This window comes from Vitis vinifera, chromosome 4, assembly GCF_030704535.1.
Source record: "Vitis vinifera cultivar Pinot Noir 40024 chromosome 4, ASM3070453v1".
In the NCBI taxonomy this organism is placed as follows: Eukaryota; Viridiplantae; Streptophyta; class Magnoliopsida; order Vitales; family Vitaceae; genus Vitis; species Vitis vinifera.
Window position 1 is genome coordinate 4,645,962 of NC_081808.1, and position 23,643 is coordinate 4,669,604.

Genomic DNA, 23,643 nt, shown 5'->3' on the forward strand with positions numbered 1-23,643 from the left:
TATTTAAATAAATATTTTATATTTAAAAATATTGATAATTTTATTTATGAATTTACAATTGTTTTGCATTTAATTAGTATATAAAATAGATATGATGGTTAACAAGTGTGGGCTTGGGCTTAATCTAACTCTTGGCCCATTGGATAGAACTAAAAAATTTAATATGTATGGGTTGATTGGACTAGTTTTGACCCAGCCCATTGCACAAATTTTAAAAATTTTCAATTTTACAAGTTAAAAAAAAAAAAATAATTTTCTTTGAAAGATTACTGATTTTCCTCAAAAAATTGCCATTGGACGATATTTTGCCAATTTTCCACAATGGCACGTGTGGCAAGAGAAACATTGTTGATTAAATCGACAATCACAATATTAGTGATTTTTCTCTATTTTTTCTTATTTCCCACCCGTTCGAGCTTTTAGTGTGGAATTTCGTGTTGACTTCGCCTAATATTCGAAATATCGTCGATATATCTCAAAATTTTAAATCTTAATATCAACTATTTTTTTCATGGTATTTCTTAAACCCATATGGTTATCTCATGTAAATATTTTAAGTAAAATGCTATAATTAAGAAACGCATTATTTATTTCTAGTAGTCATCTTATGCCACAATTCCAAGATAATGCAATTGTTAAAACCACTCTAATGCTCACAATTTGAATATTGGATTAAAGATCTCAAAAAAAAAAACTCAAAACCAAATATCTAACAATAGTCTTTTACTACTAATTTGACTTCTATCTAAATACGGTACCATTGTAATTCCGTTTAATCATGTACACCCATTTACATCCTACAAATTTTTTGTTAGATGGTAACAATACTTTCACGATTTAATCTTTAGGAAAGCATCAAATTCTTGGTTAATAACACCTTTCTACTTTGAATCATGAATTGCTTCACTGTGTAGTTGGTTTTGTATGACATTAGTTGCAATAAAGATTTGGGGTTTAAAGATTTCATTCTTGGATCTCGGTAGTTTAATAAACTGTCTCTAGAAATGGTTGTTTGGGGTAAAGAGTTGAATGATTTTGGGAATTAGATTGCTTGTAACTGAAAGTAGAAGATTCTAGATCTATTCAGTGTTTGAATTAACTACATGTGGTGAAGGGATTGAGTTCATGGAAACTTAGGCATGCATAAGAGATGATTTTTTTAGTAAGTGTGATTATGCTTAAAGTGAATTTGAAGGTTTATTGGATTAATATGGAAAAGTGTTTGTATTTTTATCAAAAGTAACATACCTAAGAATATCATAGTCTTTTGTAAGATCTAAGCACTTAAAGCCCGTTTTATAGTGATTTTAAGAAGTGTTTTTATCATTTTTAATACTTAAAATTTTGTATCATTCAAGTGTTAGAAAGATTAAAAACTTTTTTAGAATCATTACCAAACACACTCTTAGAGTCTATCTAACAATGATTTTAGGAAGCACTTCTAATATTTTTAATATTTAAAATTTTTATTATTTACGTGTTAAAAATACTAAAAACGTTTTTCAGAATCACTGTCAAACATACTCTTATATCCCTTATTTGTACTTTTATATCTAAGGATCGTATATAGAAGAGACATAGACAATTTCTCCAAACAATCCCATGATGTTTTGATTTGATTTTCTCATGATGTTTTGGTTTAAAATGGGTGAGAAAAATGGGGTGGGATGGAATCAAATGATTCAAACCTAGGCCTATTGTTTGAGAATAAGGGATATTAATGCTTTTTCTATGTAATTGAAACTTCCCTGATATTATGTCCCTTAAAAAAATAAAAATACTACTTTTATTCCCATAACTAATTTTCAAAACCAAACAATAATTTAACATTATGAATAAATAAATTGTAATTATCTTTACTCATGTTCAAATTTTATTAAATTACATATTGCAAATAAAAATATCAGCACGATAATTTTCTCAAAATTGTTATCATTAATGTTTTAAATTCAAGCATACATCATAAACATAATTACAATTATTTTTTAAAATATTTTATTCATCCTCCTTAAAATTCTAGTTAAATATTAATTTAAAATTTCATCATATATCTCCCTAATTTTTCTATTTATTATTTTCATTCATCTTATTTAATTCAAATTAATGAAGGTATTTAATGAAATTTCAAAGTGTATTTAACCCAAATAAGATGAATGAAATTTATTCTTTTTGTTAAAAACTACTACATAAAATATTCAATGAAATCAAATTATTGCCATCCTATTAAATATATATGTTTTCAAAACTCATATTTCTTTAAAAAAAAAAAAAAAGAAGTGTATTATTATAAAATATCACAAATTTTATTATACATATGTTCTTTAAAAAAAATCAATACATATATTATTCTTTATTTTTGAAATTTTTGAAAAATTTTCAAATATTTCCATCAACTTATTTTAAACAAGGTTTGACAATTCTGTTCTAAATCTACACAACCTGCAACCAATTAAATATTCAACTATGGTTTTACTGTTTGACCTTATCTATGAAGTTTTTTGGAGATTCGGTAAGTAGCATTTCATGTGTATTTAATGTTCATTATATGGATTGGCCAATCAATATTTTGGATCTGAGTTAATTGTTAACCAATAATATCTAGATATAATTTAAAAATTAGGATATAACAAACCTCTTAGTCTATTTTTTTAGTGAATCAAAAGCAAACTTATATTTTCTACATTTTGTATCTACACAACTTTTATTAGTGAATTAAAAGCAAATAACATCCACGTGCATTTTTTTAATGATAACAAATATTGGTCCATTTTTCGGTTGAGATGTTATTCTATCCAGTTAATTTACCTTTTAATTCATACGTTGAATACTAAAACACATGATTCACCCTTATAAAAAAAATATTAAATTTTGCACATTATTGTTTATTTAACTTATTTATATTTTTTTGCCTTACTACCATCATGGGCATGGCATAAATATTATATATAAAACATGATAACATTCATCTGTGTAACAACATTTCATATTTGTATGTATACATGGATAATTCAACAGCAAAAGTAATTACTTAAGAGACATGGCCGAAAATATTGTTTGTAAGAGAGTAAGTAGGAGTATAACTGCAGCAATTGTAGAAGGCCCTCTCCATAGCGAACAGAAATAGTCATGTCTCAATGTTGCCCTCCAACTGTTCCATGGACTAGTCAAGTATTCACTTAGCTCGACATATATACCTGAAAAATGGAAGGTATCCCTCCATAATTCAACATCAATTGGTAGTCTGTTAAATAGGTTCTAAACCGCAATGTTGTCGCCCAGATGACTACTAATAATTCTCTTCCTAACAAGTAGGTTGACGTCATTAATAGTGTTAATAAGGTGATCCATGAGGTAAATGTAGTCGGTTATGTAAGTGTGTGCATGGGAGTGGCATTGCTCAAAGGCAATGAGGTTTAAGGATTCACACTTTTCTTGCAGTATTAGACTTGGAATTCTCAGAACTGTTAGAATAAATGTGGACCCACATCATATTAACCATTATTCAGGATTTAGTTATCCATATATATATATATATATATGATTGCTGATTGATCCAGAGTATGGACCATCTTATGTGTAGAGCCCAATGCCATAACGGGCCTTAAATGATGGGCTTAAGACTCATGAGGCCCAATAACCCAAAGGGTATGGTCCCTAAGACAGGAGGGTATAATAGAGGTTAAGTGTCTGTTCTTCAGATGATCACATCTTTTGAATAAAGAACAAAACATGTTCTCTCCCACTCCCATCACCAAAGAGAATACTGAGAAAGGTGGTGCCCTCCACAGCCTTAGAAGATCCATACATCTTCATCAAACACATAAATGGATTCAGGTTAGTTCCCTTTCTATAGAAATTTATGGCATAGTTTCTTCACATGATTAAACATATTATTCATGTATGATATTATGGGATTTGCAATGGAATTACTTTCAATTGGTATCAGAGCCTCATGTTTAATCATTAAGAAATTGCCAACATGAATTCTATACAGCAAAAGCCTAGAAACCATTCTGATATCCCAAATTGGAATTGCTTTGTCCTGCAACTGGAAATTTCTGAAAGCCCCGCCACCTTTGGATCAAAATTCTTTAATGGTGGGGGTGGCTTGTGCTGTCTGTCGGCCATGGGTGCGACTGGGTGAAGATAAGTAGTGGCCGGCCACGATGGCGCCGTTGTAGCGCCGTTTCGGTGCATGTCAGGCGGTCGAAGCAGCGTTGGGCGTTGCGACGCGTCTTATGGCAGTCGGAAAAGGCGTTAAAAAGATGTCGTTTAAGGCGCTTTTGCAAGCCTCCTTATAGGCATTCAGACGTCATTCAAGGGCCATCCGACGCCGGTGAGGGGCGTGGTTTCAAGCGCCATACCAGGCGCCATTCAAGGTGTGCCTCAGTCACCATTCCGACGCTGTTCAGGCGCACTTTGGAGGCATTGCAGCGACGTCTTTCAAGCGGCATTTTCATTTCGATCTATGACGCCGTTCTCGGCGTCGTGTCGGGGATCGGAAGGCGCCGTTTTGGTGCCGTTGAGGTACCATTTCAGGTGCCGTTTGCAGCGCTGTTCTAAGTGTGCTTCAGGCGCTGTTCAAGTGCCCTTTTTGGGGCTGCAAGTCACAGTGGTTGGTGCCATTTCAGGCGAACGAGACGCCATCATGGCGTCGTTTCCAGACAGCGGTGCAGTGGCAGATGCCGTTAGGCGTCATGTCGACGTCGTTTCAGGCGTTCAAAAGGGCGCCATTTTTAAGCGCTGCAGGCACTATTTCCAAACACCATTCAAGCGTCATTCGCTAGTGAGAAGCGCTAATTTAAGTGTTATTGCAAGCGTTCCAGACGCCATCCAGGCATCGTTTTGGCATCGTGGGTGGGGCTGCTTTCCAGTGACGCAGTTACAGCGTTATTCCGGTGTAGCGTCGTCCTTTGGAAATGGGAAATCATCGTTCTGGTGATCGCTGATGATGCCACTATGGGGGATGGTCGCTTTGGGTTGCAGTGAACAAAAATAAATAAATAAACATATATATATATATATATATATATATATATATATATATATGGAAGGGGCTTGGCTTGTAAGTGACCACAAGTGGTTGTTGGCCCATGAGAGAATGCATGGTCAGTAGCCCCAAAGAAGGCATTTTGACTATTTGATAATCTATTAAAAGAAGGCATGTTGCTACCAAGTTGGTGTTGCATGCACAAGAATTTTAGGGAGATGGTGGACCACCTTTTTTTGTAGTCCAACTGGATTGGAAAATTTTCCCATCCTATTATGCTATATTTGTGTTTAATATTTTTTTTAAATAAATGAATTATATATATTAGTTGTCAAAGTAACTTATATTACATAATTTATTTATTTTATAATATCTAAACATGTTATTATTATTATTATGTAAAATAATCGACCTAAAGGAATATTATTTTAATATAATAATAAATAAAGTAGTCATAAATACGTGACATATAAAGTTTATCTTACTTGCTATATGTCAGTCCAAAGACATGCATATTGCTTCTGTTTTATTGTTAATATTTGTGAACTAATTTTGTAAAAGGATACCAATTACAAATTGATATTTTTGTCCAAAGACTGAATATTAATGTTTGTGTTAGGTATCTTGTAATAGACCTTCATTGATTATAAGTAGACTTTTTCATCAGTTTCGTCAAAGGACTCCTTTAGAATCATCATGGCACTTGTGGCTCAGTATGATTTAGAGCTGCATCAAATGGATGTTAAAACTGTGTTTCTTAATGGTAACATTGATGAGATAATATACATGGTGCAACCGGAGAACTTTGAGTCTAATGATTCAAAGCAACTTGTATGCAAATTAAAAAGGTCCATATGTGGTTTAAAGCAGACATCACGACAATGGTACCGAAAGTTTGATTAGGTGATTACTTCATTTGGTTTTAAGGAGAACACCGTTGATCAATGCGTATATCTCAAGTTCAGTGGAAGCAAATTCATTATCTTGGGGCTATATGTAGATGATATTCTACTTTCTAGTAGTGATGTAGAACTCTTGCATAAAACCAAGTGGTTTCTATTCAGTAAATTTGACATAAAGGATCTTGGTAATGCATCTTTTGTGCTGGGTATACAGATCTATAAAGATCATTCAAGAGGTATACTTGGGCAATCATAAAAGTCATACATTGATAAGGAGTTAAGTAGGTTTGGCATGAGCAATTATGCACCAGGAGACACGCCTGTGGCAAAAGGCGATACATTTAGTTTACACCAATGTCTGAAAAATGAACTTGAGAGGAATGATATGGTTGTGGAATTTTATCACTCAATTGCGAATTGTTGATGGGATTAAGAAACCATTAAGAATCAATTGTGATAATAAGGTCGCATAATTGTATTCTAAGAACAACCGAAGTTCGTCAAAGTCCAAATACATTGACATCAAGTTCTTGGTTGTGAAAGAAAGAGTTCAGAGTCTTCAAGTATCAATTGAACATATAAGTACAAACTCCATGATTGTGGATCTGCTCACTAAGGGTTTGCCACCCAAAGTATATCATGAGCATGTCACACATATGGGTGTTGTACACATTGATGATGTGCTAGTATAGTGGGAGTTTGTATTTAGATTTTGTGTTTGTTTTCTTGATGTGATATTATGTTTGTGTTATCTGTACAAACCTTGTTTTTAAAGACTATTGTATTTTAATACTTTGAATTGAAATGATAACTTTCAGAAGCAGTTTAGCATTAAGTGTTGAAAGTGAAATTTGACTATTTTTAGTCATAAAGCAGGACCAATTGGAAATAGACATATTAAAGATCGCATTCTATGTAATTTCCATGCTACACATCCATACTTGACCCATGTTGCTAATTTTGTTAATGTTGTGATCATTGATGGGTCTAATTATAATTATGATTAACGAAAGCCGCTTTGATCCTGTGTTAGCATAATTAGTAGACCGGATTGTTTAAGGATATTTGAATAGGATAGCAAAGATGAGCTTAATGAAGTATTATCATGAACATTGTTGGCTAATATATGTGGTCCAAATGGGAGATTGTTAGAATAAATATGGACCCACATTATATTAACCATTGTTTAGGATTTAGCTATCCATATATACATATGATTGCTGATTGATCTAGAGTATGGACCACCTTATGTGTAGAGCCCAATGTCATCACGGGCCTTAGATGATGGGCCTAAGACTCGTGAGGCCCAATAACCCAAAGGGTATGGTCCCTAAGGCAGGAGGGTATATAAAGGTTAAGTGTTTATTCTTCAGATGATCACATCTTTTGAATAAAGAACAGAACGCGTTCTCTCCCATTCCCATCACCAGAGAGAATACTGAGAAAGGTGGTGTCCTCCATAGCCTTAGAAGATCCATACATCTTCATCAAACGCATAAATGGATTCAGGTTAGTTCCCTTTCTATAGAAATTTATGGCATAGTTTCTTCACATGATTAAACATATGATTCCTGTATGATGTTATGGGATTTGCAATGGAATTACTTTCAAGAACATCATCGCTATACTCTATATCAAGTAAGGGTTTATCCTCTGCGTGCAACTAGAACCTTACTCCTCCCTCACGGAGCTGTGTTGCAGTAGGTATCACGAGTTTGAAGTCAAATGGTTTTACTGGACTAGGGGATGAAGGCTGCAGACAAACTATTAGCAAATCAACAAAGTGCTTTACTTCCCCATCAGTACTAGGGGTCTTCTTCGCAATTTCAATCATTATTTCTCCAGAACTTTTGGCTTCTGGCATTTCCAATAGTCTTTGAAGAATTCGACAGAAAAGAGAAGGAATGAGTAGTAGTCATTTTGGTGTCCTGGTGGAGGGGGCAGGAGGCTGTAGAGAGTAACAAGACGAAAGAATGGAAGCTGGTTTTCTAGTAAGGTCATGTCACGGCACACATCAAAGAACAACCATGGCTTGTTGTATATCCGATCATCTGGTTTGATAGTATGACGGTTGGAAAAGTCCAAGATCGCTTCAACGATGAAGCAACCATCCAATAGAATCATCTTCAAAAATTCTTTGCTGCTCATGTTTATGCTCTCCATGTAACAGTCTCGGGCCCTTTTCTCCTCCCTGGATATAATTTCAACACAGTCCGCTAAGGTTTTGCCGGATTTAGAAAGAAAATTTTGGAGGTACCTCAGCTTATGCTCTTCCATGGCTACCAAGTGCCCTTCGCCATGATGTAAGGAACCGATGGAGACTACTCTTGGCATGTAGGCTTCCCTATTTTCTTTCTGCAGTTTCTGTGGCACTCTATATATACAGCATGTAGTCGACAGGGGAGTCAAGTTCTTTAACATTCCTTCAAGAGAAGTAACCACTTCGTTTGATGACTTCGTCAACATTTCATGTGAAGCAATGTCTTCTTTTACAGCTGCTCCTAGTGGTTAAATAATTAACAAAGATGAAGTAATCAATTAATTCTTCAAATCTTATCATACTTTGTTTGGAAAAACCTGATGACTTAACCGAGTAAAGTTAACTTTAACTTAAATTATTCTTAAATTACAGACTTAAAATTATTTATTACTTATTTTTTACTTTTAAATATTGAGGTTGTTTAATCAAATTAATATAAAATTTATTTTAAATCATCAAATCGACGTATTTACTTTTATCAATTTTAACTAATATTTATCTTATTGATTTTAACTCCTATTTATTTTTATTAGTTTTAAATAATAAATTTATTTATAAATCATCCATATTTTAAATATTGTAGTTATATAAGATAACCATAAAACATTTATTATAAAAAAAATGAGTATAAATATGAAATCATAAATCTAAAATATACTTTCATTGTGGACAAATGAGTAAAAATCATTTGAATATATATATTATTACACTGCCTTAGTAAGTTAATTTACTCATAAAATTGCACTACAAAATAAAATATAAAAATTTAGCTTCATTGAATTAGAAATTAATATCAAATACAATGCATGCATGTTTAATTAACTCATGAGTGGAGTACTTTTTTTCTCCTAACATATTTGTTTATTGGTTGTAACAATATCACTTTTAGACATGAGGATAGGTCACCCAAATAATGATAATCAAATATTTTAAAAGACTTAGTCTACTATTACTAGATACTGATTGGATTTCATATATTGGGGATAATATTGTTGGGGCGCAATAATGCCGCTCTTAAACTCGTGAATGGGTTACCCAAATGATATGGATACCAATTAATTTTCAAACGATAATAATAATTGAATATTATAAAAGGCTTAATCTACTTATACTAGATACCAATTGGTTTTCATATATTGGGGATGGCATTGTTGGGGTGCAACAATACCACTCTTAAGCCGATGAATGGATCACCCAAATCATATGGATACCAATTAATTTTTAAATGATAATGATAATAAATATTATAAAATACTTAGTTTATCTTCACTAGATACCAATTGGTTTTCACATATTGGAAAGACATTGTTAGGTTGCAACAATGTCACTCTTACATCTGTGAATGGGTCACTCAAATGATATGAACACTAATTAATTTTTATGAGATGATCAAATTTGTTTGATAACTATTTCAAAAACAGTTTTCAATTCTCTAAAAAAAAAAAGAGTTTTCAATTCTCTAAAAAAAAAAGGATTTTTAGATATCATGTTTTAATTGTTTTGAAAAAAAATAATTATACAATATAGAGAATAATTAAGAAAATAAAGGACTGCATTATTTTTAAAATATATTTAAAAACACAAAAAATTAAATAAATTTCTAGCTTTAATTTCAAAAAAACTTTTGTTTTATAAAATATTATATAACACTTTTAAAAAAAAGTCTTTCATAAGTATTTTCGAAAACACTCCCCAACCAAAACCTTAAATTCATCAAGATGATGGAGTTTCTTTAAATGACAAACAAACTATATACAGGCAAGCTTACCGGAATTGTTATCCTGAAATGACATAGTTGATGCTTTTCTCTGAATCTTTGCTGCTACTCCGTGGATTAATTTCATGACCACAATGTGATATTATATACCGCAGTGGAAAATATAGTTTTGAAACTTGGAACGAAATACAATTTTTGAAACTTGTAAGGACAAGAATTAGGTTATATAGTCAAGTTTTTTTAAAAAGAAAAAAAAAATTATTTGTTGGATTTATTTTAAGAAATTTTATTTGTTGGACTTTCTTGGTCTATGTTTATTGCTTCATTTAGATAATTATAGTGTTAATTTTTCATGATATTTGTTAGAATTTCTCTTCTTATATTTGTTGTTGCATTCTTATTATTATAATAGTTAATTTAGTATTAGCAAATAATTTAATTATTGTTACAACATCAGCAGCTGACAAATATTTCACTGGAAGATATTTTACTATTAAAATTATTTGAGTAAGTTGCTAAAATTACCTTATTCAAATATTAGTTGTTAGATTATTTGATTAATTCCTTTATATTTGGAATCTATTTTATAAAGTTAACGGAATTTCTATTTCTTTCGAAACTGTGATAGTAACTTTAAACTTTGAATTAGTTGATTTATTATTGAAATAAATTTCTATATACTAGCAGAGTAATGTTTACCCTCATTAAAACCCGAAAAATTTAGTGGGTCTCACTTTTGAAGATGACAAATATAATTATCTTAGGATTTTGGGTTTACATGAAAGTTTGGCCCAAGATCCTTGTTCAAGACATAGTTTACAATGGATTCTCAAATGGAAATTGTCAACACTAAGGCTCTGTTTGGTTCCCGGAAAATGTGAGAGAAAGAAAATTGGGAGGAAAAATGGAAGGAAATAAAAAGGTAAGGAAAGAAATATAATTTTTTTCACTTGTTTGGTTATCCATGGAAAATTCAAGGGAAAAAAAAAAAGAATTCATTTTCTTTTGTTTGGTTAACCACAAAAAAAAAAAGTAAGGAAAAATGGAATGAAAATAAAATCAATAATTTGTCTTAGATGGTTATCAATTTGTTAAATAATAAAATAAATTAATCCAATAAAAAAATATTTGAAAAACGTGAATTTTTCGACATAAAACATTGCTCATAAAAAGTCTCTACTATTTTTTTTTATTAATAATTATAAAATTTATGTATAAAATTTTCCTCATGTAATACAAATAAAATATACGAGTAATAACTATTTTTTATTTTCAAGGAAACATTTATAGCTAATAAAAAGCTCTTAAAAAATTCAAAAGGATTTTTGGAATCAAAATTTAGAAATAAAATATATTCATATAATGTAAAAATAAAAAACTACTATATAAAATATAAAATTCAAAATTAAGAGTTGAGGCCCATTTTACATGTGCTTAATCGTTTTCCCACTCCTAAATCTAGCAACAAATTATTCCCACTCTTCTTACAAATTAACATGATATGAAGCTATGTTAAATAATAAGGAAAGGACAAAGCAATACAAATAAAATGATTTTTTTCACGTTGGTTAATCATAAAAGATATGAAAGAAAAAGTAAATAAAAATAATATATTAATTTTATTTTTTCTTTGCAATTTTCGTGAAAATTTTCAAAAACCAATGATAGGGTAAATAATCAATATCAGCACTCAGTGGATGGTTGTGGTGTATACCAATTGTGTTTGAAGAAGAAATACCTCAGAAATGTTCTAAAAAGTATCATTTTCCATTGTCTTTTATTGAATGGCCAGTCGAGGTATAGAAAATTGCAGTTAAACCAGTACTGAGTCAAACAGGAATGTAGTTAAACCCGGTTCAAAGATTCCATGATATCTAGGTTATATATATAAAATCTTTGCAAGATTACCACAGTTTTGAAAATTGTTTGACCAATTCAGCCTTACCTCTACCTGAAACAGAATTCCATACAAAAAGACATCACAATTCTGAATAAGCTTCAGGTTTCCTTCAAATATGATCCAACAAACGAGGGATTTCTCAAGGACATCACGGCAACAACAACAACAACAAAAAAAGGAAAAAGAAAAAAACAAAAAGAAAAAAGAAAAAAAGAAAATATAGAGAAGGCCCTAAAAGAACAGGAACAGGTGATATGAAGCTTCCTACCCCATGTCACTTTGACATCTCATTCCATGATGTAAAGGAGAAACTCAAAGGAGAACAAAAAACTACTTCAAAAGCAAAGCATGATTCTGGGTCTCTTCCCCAGAAAGAGGCTGTAATGCTTATTCAAAATGACTGTATGAAGAAGGAAACAATTATCAGCATTCCTGACAGTACAATGCATATTGATCATATTCAACAATTCAGTTATATAACAGTTTAATTAAAAGGCATTCTCTATCCAAATACCGAAAGATTCCTGAATATTCCAAACACTGAGAAGCAAAAACTTTATCTGAAACGCAAAGAAACCACATGGATGCTGAGCTGGAAAAGTAAAATGAATCAGAATCTCAACCAGCTGCTTTTAAACCACCCCCAGAAAAGGTTCTCAATTCTCAAACCAAAACCAAAACGCGTATCAAAACTAAGGTAAAAGTAGCTGTAGATTTGAAAAGATAGATGAATAAAATTTCATAGTTCTATTCCTTAAATTATGACCAACAATGTGAAGGAATTTGGCAACTTGTTCTTCTACATTACTATGTGCAATATTTCTAAGACGACCTGTTCCCCGAAGAATGTTTACTAGTCTTGCGAATGCATCCTTTCCCATATGTAGTTGATTATAACAATCTTCATTATCCATTAGTGTAAGTCTTTCCATCAAAGCATGTCGTTCATAATCTCCTTCATTAGAGATTGATCTCTCCAAATAGTTTGAGCGATGATAAACTGAAACAAGAATTGCCGCATATGCAGCATACATAGCTACACAAGTTGCAGCCCATCTTCTAAGTCTTTGCCATTCTTCATTATAAGTCTACATGATAGCAAAGTAAGAGGAATGATTTAGTAAAGTCATTAGGTAAAGTAAGAGGAATTGAAGTATTATGATTTCTAGCTATGAAAATTTCGAGGAAAATATTGCATGAAAATTAAGGGATGTTTCTGCCCACTAGTTCTTTTCTTGATGTTAATTGCAACATGGCTCTGCTATATAATGTTGGAACAAGGAGACAAAACTGCCTGGTTCTATGAATCAAGACACTGAATTAATTGGACCTTTTTACTTAATGTTGAACAGTTTTTAAAATTTGTACTTAATGGGCTAGGCTTAGAGTGAATATGTGTGAGTTAGTGTGTGGCTTTGTGAGCTACATTTAATCCATTAAGAATGTAGAAGTTGCTGCCAAAGACTAGAGAAGAAGTTGTTGTAAAGAAAATTTCCCACAATTCCAAGCAGGGAGTGAAGGAGTTTGTTGCAGAGATTGCAAGCCTAGGAAAGCTGAGGCACAGGCACTTGGTTCATCTCCAAGGTTGGTGTAAGCGAAAAGGCGATCTCCTTCTTGTTTATGATTATATGTCCAATGGCAGCCTGGACACCTTCCTGTTTCAAGAAGACAAGAACCTGGATTGGGGACAGAGGTTCAGGATCCTCAAGGAGATTGCTGCAGGCCTCCTATATTTACATGAAGAATGGGATTTTAGCATGTTGTTAGGGCTTTTAGCATGGGTAGGCTTGATACATATGGATTATTATCTAAGAATTTAAGCTATTAGATTAAAGAAGCCTGTTTTTTATAAAATGAAGCTTTTATATACATGGGGGGAAGAAGAGATTATATTCTTGATAACCAAAACAGAGTGTGACTGTATTACAATTTCTCGAAAGAGTCACCAACAAGTGCAGATTTTTTTTTATTTTATCAGATTGAGTTTTCAGGTTTTTGGAAAGGGTGAACTTATATTTCCCAAGTGCATGTTTAAATGAAGTCTTTTGAGAATATCAAACAGTTCATACTCCTTTTCATTATTTCAGTAGTATGTGTTCATGTTATTTCCCAACTTCTTCATGGTCAACCTGAATAAGATTAGTGCAATTGTGCAATCCCTTATATTGGCAGTTAAAATTTACAAATGACTGAACATCTATGATAAACCTATCCTACCTATTTGGAACTTCATGATACTAACATATGCACACATTTTTTTATACGTACAAATAGCCACCAGAAAAAAATATTTTTGGGTGATGTTGCAATCACCCTTCCATAATTTAGATTATAAAACTAGCTGGCAAAAAGTTCCATCATAATCCATCCTTTTATCCACAACAATATACTCTCTGAGACACCAAAATTGAAAGAGGTTCTGATTCTTTCCCATGTAAAAGTATGCTTCTGCAAGTCCCCCAAGTCCCAGCATGGCCCTCTAGCAGAAAGTGCCTTGGCACCCAAATGCTAGTCCCACAAAACTACCTGTTGGTTGCAACTAATTTACCCACTTGGGTGTTGCAGCTACCCAAATGTTACTTCTAAATAAGGGTTACTAGGGTTAGGGAAAGACTCTTTAATGTGCATTAGGCTAACACCCCTGCTCACATTGGACCCCAATCTGCATGTTGAGAGGGAAAATTCAATATGCATACTCTAAGAATTGGAGTTTTAACAACATGTAATGTTGGATTGTAAAACCTAAATCAGTCTTGTTGTGTCACGTATTTTTGTCATCCTATTGACAGACCAAAAGAAAAAAGGTTCAGAAGTCATCAAGTTGTATAAATGAAAGACTAAAAAACTTGTATCAGATGAACAGGAAATTAATGTTGTTAGCCGGAGAAGGGAAGGAGATTTGCTTCACCAATGATTTGAGGCCTTGGACTAGAAAATTTGGAAGTATTGCAGAGGAAAAGTTGAGGTGCCATCATGAATAGGACGTAAGGTTCACATGAGTTCAAACCAAACTGACAGAAGGTCCTTTATGTTGGCTCTTGCTTATATTAGTTCTTATATTAGTTCTTGTAAAATCGTCTTGGATGTCATCATGAATTTTCGCCATTTTATCTAGCTAGCTAGATACTGCTGCATTGGAACTCCCTTCCAGAAGTAAAGAAATTAACATAGAAAATACATAAGTTCTTTCTTCATTGTAGTTCCTGTTCTCCTACTTCTGCCTGTTGTCTAATTGGTTTTCGAGTTGTCTAAACAATTCATTGTAGCCCTCACACCCTAAATCAGTGGCTTAAGATTCCAAACTTGGTTATTTAAGATTGATTTCATAGGATGCAATAATTTCCTAACAATTTAGATATAAAAAAGAATTAAGCAAAATGGGCCATTTTTATGCTTGGTACAATCAAATACATATGTAAAGTTAGCAATATAAAGTAAATAGAATAGGTAAGATAAATTAACACAATTCATAAAGATCAAGACATCAATGAGAAGGAAAAAAATCACAAGCTATAATCTCCTTGAATCTTTCGCAACTAAAAATTAATGGAGCATAATGAATTTATTTATTTATTTTTCAATCAAGTGAAAGGTCCCAGAACCTCCACCAGAGAACATGCAGTTGGGTTGTGGACGTCTACTCCCTTACGACTTCATGAGCTAATTAATATGAGCAGGTGGCAGTGTATATGTTGGAAAAAGGGGATGAATGAAATTAAGTAAATCCATTGAATTAAGTAAATTCATTCATTTTTCTCGAATTCTAAGAGTCTCAAGAAGCCAAATTCATTTTGGCTTTCTGAACCTATCTGTGTTCTTCCCTCCTTGAAGTCTATAAGTAGTGGTAGACTTTCTTTCAAAAACTACATAAAAACTTTGGAGTATTGTTAGAGTGTTGAAGAGTTCCTTCCTTCCGTGTCCGTGATAGAGTTGAACAATTTCCAGTTCGCCGGAGTGGCTGCAGAGTGTTGTTGTTGTCATTCGAAGATCGTTTTATCCTGGGAGACAGACGTCTTGCGATTCTCAAATCACCTGTGGAGAAAGCGAATCTGTTTTAAGGAGATTGTGTTTTCCACAAGACTCGGTCTAATCTTCTTCCTTAATTCTCTGTTTTTTTTTTTCCAGTTTTCTTTTATTTTCTTATGAACTAACCAGTGTGTGCAGTGTGGTTGTAGATAACATTCTTAAAACAGATTTTTTTCAAAGGAAAACCAGTGGTTGGTGAAAAAAAAAAAACAAATCTGGAAAAAAAAAAATTTTCAAATTTGTGTTTTTTTTTAGAAGGAAAAAAAAAAAAACAACCATTTGTTACAAAAAGAAGTTTCGAACTTTTAACTTGAGCCCTTTTTCTCATGCTCAACTCAATAAGACACCATTGGACTGTGACTCATGTTTTTTTTATTATGGGAAAAATACCTTCTTATAAAGTTTGTACCAAGTCTTTTGAAAATTTGGAAATTATGATACAGAGAAGTTCTGTCTAAGGTAATTGGAATTTAAGCGGGACCATTTGTCACCCCTCCAATTTCCTGGGAACTGAATATTCTGTCTAAGGAAGCTAGTCCTGATCTGGGTCATTATACCCCACTAGTCTTTCCTGGGAATACTCTGTAAAGTGATTTTCAGTTTTTTGAAGTTTTTTTTTTTTGAAAAAAAAAAAAAAAAAAAAAGGAAAAAGAAATTGACACATTTTCTTGGATGGTTCAGGAAAATGACAACTGAATCCGATAACGTTGTTGTAACTGAATTAGCCCCAGTGGCAAACCCTACTGTGGCCCAAGTGCCAGCGATGCCTACTGCTGTACCAATCTCTGTCTCACCAGGAGAAAAACCAGAGAAGTTCAGTGGACTAAATTTTAAAAGGTGGCAACAAAAGATGTTATTCTATTTGACCACGTTGAATCTTGCAAGATTCTTGACTGAGGATGCTCCTAAGCTCAAAGAAGACGAGCACGATATCCAAGTCATCAGTGCTATAGATGCTTGGAAACATTCTGACTTCTTGTGTAGAAATTATGTCATGAATGGTTTAGCTGATTCGTTGTACAATGTTTATTCTGACAAGAAAATAGCTAAGGAGCTATGGGAATCTCTAGACCGGAAATATAAAACTGAGGATGCCGGGGCTAAGAAATTTGTTGTGGGTCGCTTCCTCGACTATAAGATGGTAGATTCCAAGACTGTGGTAAGTCAAGTCCAAGAACTTCAAGTAATCTTGCATGAGATACATGCTGAGGGAATGATGTTGAGTGAAACTTTCCAAGTAGCAGCTATTATTGAGAAACTACCCCCTGCTTGGAAAGATTTTAAGAATTGCCTCAAGCACAAAAGAAAGGAAATGAGCATCGAGGATCTAATTATTAGACTTCGCATTGAAGAAGATAATAGAAGATCTGAAAAGAAAGGGGTGCACACTCTAAATGAGGCCAAGGCTAACTTTGTGGAACATGGTCAAAGTTCCAAGGCAAAGACGAACAACAACAAAGGGAAAGGATCTAAGTTGGGACCTAAAGGAGGGATCTCAAAGAAGCCGAAATTTCAAGGGAAATGCTTCAATTGTGGTAAGCAAGGTCACAAGTCTGTTGATTGTAGACTACCCAAAAAGAATAAACCTAAGGAAGCTAATGTGATTGACAACATCACTAAAAATGTTTCTAACATTGACCTCACAGCAGTAGTCTCTGAGGTGAACTTGGTGGGTTCTAACCCAAAGGAATGGTGGATTGATACTGGTGCTACTCGCCATGTATGCTCTGATAAGAAAATGTTCTCCACTTTTGAACCAATTGAGAATGGGGAAAAAGTGTTCATGGGGAACTCTACCACCTCTGAGATCAAGGGTCAAGGTAAAGTAATCTTGAAGATGACTTCTGGGAAAGAGTTGACTCTGACCAATGTTTTATATGTACCGGAAATTCGCAAGAACTTGGTGTCTGGTTCATTGCTGAATAATCATGGATTTCGGTTGGTCTTTGAGTCAAACAAATTTGTTTTGTCCAAGAGTGGAATGTATGTTGGGAAAGGGTATATGAGTGATGGAATGTGGAAACTCAATGTAATGACTATTATTAAGTCAAATATGAATAAAGCTAGTACTTCTACTTACATGCTTGAGTCTTCTAATCTATGGCATGGTAGATTAGGACATGTTAATTATGATACATTACGTAGATTAATTAACTTAAATCATATACCAACATTCCAAATTAATTCCAACCATAAATGTGAAACTTGTGTTGAGGCAAAACTAACAAGGTCATCTTTTCAAAGTGTTGAAAGAAACACTGAACCCTTTGATTTGATCCATAGTGATATCTGTGATTTGAAATTTGTATAAACAAGAGGTGGTAATAAATATTTTATTACTTTTGTTGACGATAGCACCAAATACTGTTATGTGTATTTACTAAAAAGCAAGGATGAAACTATAGAGAAATTTGTTCTCTATAAAAACGAAGTTGAGAATCAACTCAACAAGAAAATTAAGGTACTAAGAAGTGATCGAGGTGGTGAGTATGAATCGCCATTTGTTGACATTTGTGCTCAACATGGGATTATACACGAAACAACAGCACCTTATTCGCCTCAATCCAATGGAGTGGCTGAGCGAAAGAATCGTACCTTAAAGGAAATGATGAATGCAATGTTAATAAGTTCTAGTTTGCCACAAAACATGTGGGGAGAAGCCATTTTAACTGCTAATTACCTTTTGAATAAGGTACCCAAAAAGAAAGCAGAAAAGACTCCATATGAGTTATGGAAAGGAAGAAAGCCATCCTACACATACTTACGAATGTGGGGATGTCTTGCTAAAGTGGCAGTTTCTCCACCTAAAAAGGTGAAAATAGGACCTAAGACTATTGATTGCATTTTCATTGGCTATGCACATAATAGTAATGCTTATCGGTTTCTTGTTTATGAATCAAATATCCCAGATATTCATAAGAACACGATAATGGAATCAAGGAATGCATCATTCTTTGAAGATGTATTTCCATGTAAATCCAAAGAAGAGCCAAGTTCATCAAAAAGAATGCTTAAGAGTCAGGATCAAAATGAAGAAGTTGAGGTAGAACCTAGACGTAGCAAAAGGGTAAGGACAGAAAAGTCTTTTGGTCCAGATTTTCTAAATTTTATGCTTGAAGGCGAACCTCAAACTTTTAAAGAGGCAGTGAACTCTACAGAAGGTCTTATGTGGAAAGAGGCCATTAAGAGTGAAATTGATTCCATATTGCAAAACCATACTTGGGAACTAGTGGATCTTCCGCCAGGTTGTAAACCTTTAAGTTCCAAGTGGATTTTCAAGAGAAAGATGAAAGTAGATGGATCAATTGACAAGTATAAAGCAAGACTTGTAATCAAAGGCTACAGACAAACTGAAGGCCTAGATTATTTTGACACATATTCTCCTGTGACGAGAATAAATTCCATAAGGATGGTACTTGCAATTGCTGCATTGAGAAATCTTGAAATATATCAAATGGATGTAAAAACAGCCTTTCTAAATGGAGATTTAGATGAAGAAATCTATATGGAGCAACCTGAGGGTTTTTCAGCTCCAGGACAAGAAAAGAAAGTTTGTAAACTGGTAAAATCTTTGTATGGCTTAAAACAAGCATCGAAACAATGGCATGAAAAATTTGACAATGTTATGCTGTCACATGGCTTCAAAATCAATGAATGTGACAAGTGTGTTTATGTCAAGGATACAGAACATGGATATGTCATTGTATGTTTGTATGTAGATGACATGCTTATTGTTGGTAGTGATGATAAGATGATCACATCTACAAAGAACATGTTGAATTCAAGGTTTGACATGAAAGACATGGGACTTGCTGATGTTATATTGGGAATAAAAATCAAAAGAACATCAGATGAACTCATATTAAGTCAGTCACATTATGTAGACAAAATTCTTGGAAAGTTTGATAAAGATAATTCTGGAGTTGCTAGAACACCGATGGATGTAACTCTACATTTGTCCAATAATAAAGGTGAGAGTGTTTCTCAAGTAGAATACTCTAGAGTAATAGGCAGTCTAATGTACTTAATGAGTTGTACAAGACCAGACATAGCCTATGCGGTTAGTAAACTGAGTAGATATACGAGTAATCCCGGAGCCAAGCATTGGCAAGGAATTATAAGAGTACTAAAGTACTTACGGTTTACTCGTGATTATGGGCTGCACTATACGAGATATCCTGCTGTACTTGAAGGATATAGTGATGCGAATTGGATATCTAATGTTAAAGACTCAAAATCCCATAGTGGTTATGTGTTTACACTAGGAGGTGCAGCAGTGTCGTGGAAATCCTAAAAAAAATGGTTATTGCCAGATCCACAATGGAATCTGAATTTATAGCACTAGATAAATGTGGGGAAGAGGCTGAATGGTTACGCCACTTCCTAGAGGATATTCCAAGGTGGTCAAAGCCTGTGTCTCCAATTTGCATACATTGTGATAGTCAATCTGCAATTGGTAGAGCACAGAGTAATATGTATAATGGTAAGTCTAGACACATTCGTCGTAGACACAATACCATTAGACAACTACTCTCAACTGGGGTTATCTCTGTGGACTATGTGAAATCCAAAGATAACATTGCGGATCCACTAACCAAAGGGTTAAATAGAGAGTTAGTTGAAAAGTCATCAAGGGGAATGAGACTAAAGCCCATAAAAGAATAAGTCAATACAGTGGATACCCAACCTAGTTGACTGGAGATCCCGAGATCTAGGTTCAAAAGGGACAACTAAACTGTAAAGACTTTGTTAAATCACTGTGGGGATCTTCCCTAGTCCATTCCTATGATAAAATAGTGATGCCTGTAAGAGGAAAGGGTAAGCTATGCTTTTAATGATCCTTATGCTTCGGAAATCCGAACAGAGTAATGCGGGTTACTCGTGATTAAGAGATCACCTATGTAAGAGTGAAGTGGGGCCGCTTCTAAGGGAATTGAATAAGGCACAATTCTTATTAAACTCTTACAGAACCAGGCGTATGTTCATGGCCAAAATGAACATAAAAGTGAGAACTGAAATATGTTAGGAAGATTCCTGTGTGAGATATGTCATCATCTACATAAATGGCAGAACAGTTCAAGGACATCGTGTCTACTGTTTAGCTAGTAGAGTAAACATATTTCTACAAGGGAAGGTTCAAAGGGTAACACCTACCTCTCCTATGCAGGTTTCAACCGTTGTACTCTTTCACAAAGTTCATCGTGTCTTAATTTCTTTCATGTGGGGAATTGTTGGAAAAAGGGGATGAATGAAATTAAGTAAATCCATTGAATTAAGTAAATTCATTCATTTTTCTCGAATTCTAAGAGTCTCAAGAAGCCAAATTCATTTTGGCTTTCTGAACCTGTCTGTGTTCTTCCCTCCTTGAAGTCTATAAATAGTGGTAAACTTTCTTTCAAAAAGTACAGAAAAACTTTGGAGTATTGTCAGAGTGTTGAAGAGTTCCTTCCTTCCGTGTCCGTGATAGAGTTGAACAATTTCCAGTTTGCCGGAGTGGCTGCAGAGTGTTGTTGCTACCATTCGAAGATCGTTTTATCCTGGGAGATAGACGCCTTGCGATTCTCAAAGCACCTGTGGAGAAGGCGAATCTGTTTTAAGGAGATTGTGTTTTCCACAAGACTCGGTCTAATCTTCTTCCTTAATTCTCTGTTTTTTTTTTTCCAGTTTTCTTTTATTTTCTTATGAACTAACCAGTGTGTGCAGTGTGGTTGTATCTAACAGTATAATCCAAGTCCAGCAACATGAGAATTAGTCCAGCCCTATCCTTACACCTTTTGAATTCCCAATTCAACCTCGTGTTTCCCGGAAAATCATATATTACTGACAATAAATAAGTAATAAACATTTTCAATCTTATCGGAAGGCTAATAACAACAACACATGATACCCAAAATTACAAATTATCATTTCTTCATATTAACATTCAAAGTTGCAATTAACAATAAAGAGAATCAAAACCCTAATAATATTCAAAATCCCCATTCTGAAACATGAAATCATTGGTCCATAAAGCCCTAAGAAATAACTCAAATCGAATTCAAACCCTCATTTGAAGGGGAAAAAAAAATAAAAAGCAAATATCAATCCAAACAAACTCGAAATTCCCATTGGAAACCTTAAACCCTAATTTCTAGTCAGTTGTATGGAAAAGGCTGAATGAGGGAAAGAGATCATAAAATTAAACCAACATCAAACACAGAGATGATGTGAGGTTAAGAGAAAAGAGTTCAATTCATACCTGACTTGAAGACATGGATCCGTCATCCATGGGAACTTGATTTGAAGAACGCACTTCATCAATGGGAACTCGAGTGCCTGAAATTGGTAGGTTTTCAGAGGCACTCGAAGGTGGTCGGAGTGATAGTGGTGGCCGTTGAAAGGGTTTGACGACTTTGAGAAGCCATAGCCACTGACGAAGAGGAAGTTAGAGATGAAGCTTCGGTGAACAAGAGCCGACAAAATTTTCCTCCTCTTTTCCCTGCTCTTTTTCTCTTATATTTTCCACGTTATTTTTTAAGGAAAATAGTGAGGAAAATATTACAATATTTTCTTTAATATTTTCCTTCATATTTTTTTTCCATTGTATTTTCTATGTCATCCAAACTAAAAAAAATCATTTTCCTTTATATTTTTTTTCCTTTCCTTAGCATTTTCCAGGAACCAAACATAGCCTAAGTATAAATTTAAAGCTCGAGAGACATAACCAATACCTATTACTTAATTAGGGATAACAGTTTCACGAGATTTTTTGAGTTACCTTCCCCTCTCTGCTCCTATTAGAACAAATACAAGAGCATAATAATCAGGATTGGGACGAGTTTAAGTTTTGTAATAACCTACCCCTTCTTGCTCCAGATATAAAATTATGAATTACTCATTATATATTATAAAATACCAAAAAACTCCCCTTATAAATACTTCCCTCATCTTTTATTTTTAAGGTTCCTTTCATTCAATAAACATCTCTTCTTCTTGGACATGTGTTATTTTCTCTCGTTCTCTTTCTCACTTTTGAGTTTCTATAAAGTTGGTTGTTCTCACAAAGGTAGAGCTAGGGGTGTAAATAAGGTTGATTCAGTTAATTTTTAGATAAAAAATGAATCGAATCGATATAGTTGGTTTTATATGTGATAAAAACTGAACTAAATCAAACCTTTTAAGGTCGGTTTGGTTTGGTTTTTGTGGATTGGTTTTGACCTAACTTATTAATCTTTTTTATTCTTAAACTTAGTTGTAGATTCATGTTTGTTCTGAGCCCAAATCCTATTAATTTGAGTTTATATTAGGCCATAAGTCTAATTTGTTTTTAAAATTAATTAAAACTAACTTGAATTTGATGTTAAAAATATATTACATGCATTTAAAATTAACTTGACCATAATATAAAAAAAAATGAATTAATTTAATCGAATCTAATATATAAAAACTTATCAAATATCAAATAATCATATATAAGTTTTAGGATATCGGTTTCATTCGATTTTTATTGGTTAGGAGACAAGAAAATTGAAAACTGAACAGATTGGATCAGTTTTCAAAATTCTCAAACTGATCTGACTTTTTTTTTTTTTTTTTTTGAAAACAAAACCAATATGATCGGTTTTAGTTGGTTTGGATCGGTTTATCGATTTTTTTGATTTTGCTTTCATCCCTAAGTAGAGCTCACAACCAAAATCACACCCACTACAATGGATCTCAAGTTGAACACCGCATTTATCTCCCCATCTCACAACCTTCCTCCTTAATCTCACTGTCCCAGATCTCACAAAGCTTTCATGGCCTCCACTTTTCTCATGGGTTTGGGTTCTGATTTAGAATCTTGTGACACCCATTACTATAATTCCAACC

General features: G+C 33.5%; 1 protein-coding gene and 1 long non-coding RNA gene across 2 annotated transcripts in view; both read right to left on the reverse strand.

Moving 5' to 3' along the window:
- LOC100247552 (UPF0481 protein At3g47200) overlaps positions 1-23,643 on the reverse strand; it is a 35,158-nt gene that overhangs the window by 5,997 nt on the left and 5,518 nt on the right. The gene's annotated exons all lie outside the window — the stretch shown is intronic.
- Positions 12,523-22,317, reverse strand: LOC132253583 (uncharacterized). Its single transcript, XR_009465445.1, has 2 exons — positions 22,034-22,317; positions 12,523-12,857 (listed from the first exon to the last, which is right to left on the reverse strand). It is a non-coding gene; the product is annotated as an uncharacterized LOC132253583 (long non-coding RNA).